The following is a 3,515-nucleotide window of genomic DNA, read 5'->3' on the forward strand; positions in this document are numbered from 1 at the left end:
TAGTACCAGTACCAAACTAGTTTCTAGCTTGCTAGCATCCTCCTCTGTAAGAGTGAGTTGAATTGTGTGCCTTGCAGAAGGACCAGCTCCCACATCATTGTTACAAGCTGTTGACAGTCTCCTTTCTCTCTCATACTTTGTATGGACCTAAGAATCCTTGGTGGTAGGAAGGGCCAAGATAAACCAAGTTGAGGCTATATCCTGCTACAACTGCTATAATCCTGGCCCAACTCACAAACACCACCAGGAGAATGGGACTTACTATCTCCCAGTTTGGAGGCCCACCTCAACAGCAGTGGTGCTTGTGTTTAGAGAAGGCAAAATTAATCCACTTTCAGGAGTCAATTTACCAGACTATATCAGTAGGAGAGGTTGCAGGAATCCACAGCTCTCAAGAAGCTCTTAATAAATATATTGGATTCACATATTTATATAAAATAAACACACACGCTAGAACGTCTTCCTTTTTAACATATTCAGTTCGCCACTTTATTCCTTAACTGAAATGAAATTTAGGGTGAGGTTTAGACAAGTAGAAAGAATGGGGAAGACATACTGGAAGGATATGTGTGGTAGATTTGAGGTTCAATGCCATTTTAGGCATGTCCTTCTGTATCATTCTATTACCATGATGTGATGGGCAACGAGCGAAATTCTGTCTCAAACCAAACAATTAGATAACTAACCCACGACTAAAACTGCGTAACTTAAAAAAAAAAGTCTAGGAGGTATTATGTTCACTCCCTGCAAGCCAATAAAGGCCACGTCTGGGGCATACATCTAAGAAAATAATCCTAAAGATAGTGATGGTCACAGATGTGTTCTGTACGGTGTTATTTATTAAGAGCAAAAATGGGAAACAACCCAAATATCAACAAAATGGGACTGAACCCTTGCAAATTTACTAAAATAACTCAAAACTGTTCAGCATTATGCACAAGATGAAGATTTTAATAAAGTGAAAAGACAGGAAACATAATTACTAATGATTATTGGTTTATTTTTCATGCCACTTCATTCCACAAAAAGATTTCAGATATCTTACAAAAAGACACACTACAAATATTAAAATGCTATCTGAACCAGAAGCAAAATCAGAAAGGCATATAAGCCAAAGGGATCTGCCCAGCTTTCAAAGCTGACCACAGCCGTGCGCAGTGGCTCTGTCCGTAATCCCCGCACTTCGGGAGGCCGAGGAGGGAGGATCGCTTGAGGCCACGAGTTCGAGACCAGCCCGGGCAACAGAGCAAGATCCCGCCTCTACAAAAAATTTAAAAATTAGCTGGAAACCAGAGGCTGGGGACAGGGCTGAGGATCGCTCCCGCCCCTCGGAGGCGGGAGACCGAGGGTCACTCCTGGTCACTAGAGGCCGGAAGCCCCGGACCGCTCCCGCCCACCTCCGCGGACGAGCGCCGCCCCTCCCACCCCATTCCCTGCGGTCTGAACGTTCAGACCCTCTCGGTCTGGGAGATCCCGGAGAACCACCCACGGGGCTTTAAAAAATGTTGGTGCTCAACACCTCCCCGGAATGGGGCCCGCCCTATCTCGGTCGGGGAGCGCGGGTCCTCCGTGTCCACCCAGCGCCACCGTCCGCGGGTCCGCTTTGCGCAGGCGCGGCTTCCCCCTTAGCCCCCCCAGCCCGGCCAGGGCGCGGCGTGCTGCGCAGGCGCGATGTCCCCCATCACCGCCCCCCCTTGACCCGGGCGTGGTGCGCGGGTCGGGTTTCCCGCCGGCTCTACCCGGTGTGGTGCGCAGGCGCAGTCTGCGCGGGGCCTGGCGGGACTGCGCGGCGGCGACTACAGACGTGTCGGGGGTCCGGGGCCTGTGGCGGATGCTGAGCGCTCGGCGCCTGGTGCGGGTCAAGTCGGTGAGTCCCTGCCACGGACCGGGGCGGGGCAGGCGGGGGGCGAGGCGGCGGTAGGAGCCGGACGGTCCCCAGTGGGTCCGAGCGGAGCGGGCGCCGGGTCCCCGCGCCCCCTGCTCGGCGATCGGGAAGGGGCTGGGAGAGCCCTGGGCCGGTGCGAGGGGGAGCCGCGGGGCGTACTCGGGGGCCTGGGGAGCTCGGTCCTTAGCAGGTAGTCCGCGTCCCGGTGAAGGTCACGACCCCGCGGGCTTGCTGGGCGTCCCCTCCGCTGCCCTGGTCCGGGCCTGGGGTCCGGCGACCTCGCGGGCTGAGGTAGCTCCTCGCCTCAGTGCCTGGCGGGTGGACTCGGGGAGGAGTCGCGTCTGCCCAAGGTCACCGGGGTGGAGCCCTGGCTGGGCTGGGCCTTTGCCGCCCTCTGCGCGGGTTGTCCTGAGGGGGCCGCCCGCAGCCCGTGGGTGGGGCTGGCGGGGCGGGTGAAACCGCCTGGGTGGGTGTGAGGCGTGGCCGGGCTGGGCCGGGTGGGCGTCCGGTGGGAAGCGCGGCGCGCCCGAGCTTGGGCTTGCAGTTCCCCTTTCCAGAAAGCGCAATCTGTGCATGTCCACTTCGAGACCTTGTAAGTTAAGGACCTCTACTTTGGGTCCTGTTTGGTGGCCCTTGTGCCACCAAAAATGTGCCCGTGTTTAAAAGCAGCTGTGCCAGTGTTTAAAAATCAGACGGAGAGCTTAGGGCATTGACCGAGCGAGGACGCCGGGACCTGTGCTTGCCTGTGCGCTGAGTGCCTCGAGGGCCGGGCTCGGTTTAGTCCAGGATGATGGTCAGGGTTCCACTGCCCTGAGGCCTTGCTCTGAGTTTGTCTGAATGTGCCCTCTACGATTGCATCATCAGAAGCGGCCTTCTAGGGTTTTATTTAATCAAGCTAAATTGGATAGGTTTAGTTTTTCGGTTTTTTTAAATGGACTTACCCAGACACCTCCTTAATTACAAAGTAATTTTAAATTGCAGAGTAAAAATCTCAGTAAGAACCAAGGCATTCAGCAATATTGATTTGAACTATGCCTTTAATTGTGCAGTTTTCTCCTTTTTGAAATAGCTATTAAAAATCTCTTTGAATTAAATGTGAGGATTAGTCATACAGCTATCCTGTCAACATCAGAAAGCATGTAAACCGTTCTAGTGTGTTGCTGTGGTCGGCGCTGACTGAGCAGAGACCCCCGCGGCATCTTGGGCTCTTAAGAGCGGCTAGGAGGGCGTCCACAAGCAGGAAATAAAGCCCATGGTCAGTGGGGCTTTTTAGGGGAAATGGTAGCTTGTGATTGGAGAAAAGCTAGAGCTAGTGCCTTTGTCCTCAACCCAGATGGTGCCCAGTGTTCCTTCTGCAGACTAAGACCCCGGGCACCTCAGACAAGATGGCAAGATAGCAAAATGGAACCAAAATTTAGTCTTGGGTTTTGTAAAAGTCGTTGTATCTTGATGAAGGTAGCTTTTCCTACAGAATGTCGTGCGTTTTTAGGTTCTTCGTTGGCTGCTTTTGTAATTGTGTAGGTTGTACATGCAGACTAGCTTCTTGCTCATGATTTATAGGTGCATTTTATTCGATGAGGACGCCTTACTTTGCTAGATTTCGGATATTAATGTCTCTGCACTTCTTACT

At 53.1% G+C, this 3,515-nt stretch overlaps 1 long non-coding RNA gene across 1 annotated transcript; it reads right to left on the bottom strand.

The window, feature by feature from the left end:
• Nucleotides 1-976: 976 nt before the first annotated feature.
• On the bottom strand, nucleotides 977-1,835 carry LOC131382696 (uncharacterized). Its single transcript, XR_009212292.1, has 2 exons — nucleotides 1,740-1,835; nucleotides 977-1,260 (listed from the first exon to the last, which is right to left on the bottom strand). It is a non-coding gene; the product is annotated as an uncharacterized LOC131382696 (long non-coding RNA).
• Between the last annotated feature and the right edge of the window lie 1,680 nt (nucleotides 1,836-3,515).

The sequence above is a fragment of the Hylobates moloch genome, unplaced genomic scaffold, assembly GCF_009828535.3.
Source record: "Hylobates moloch isolate HMO894 unplaced genomic scaffold, HMol_V3 SCAFFOLD_1405, whole genome shotgun sequence".
Lineage (NCBI taxonomy): Eukaryota > Metazoa > Chordata > Mammalia > Primates > Hylobatidae > Hylobates > Hylobates moloch.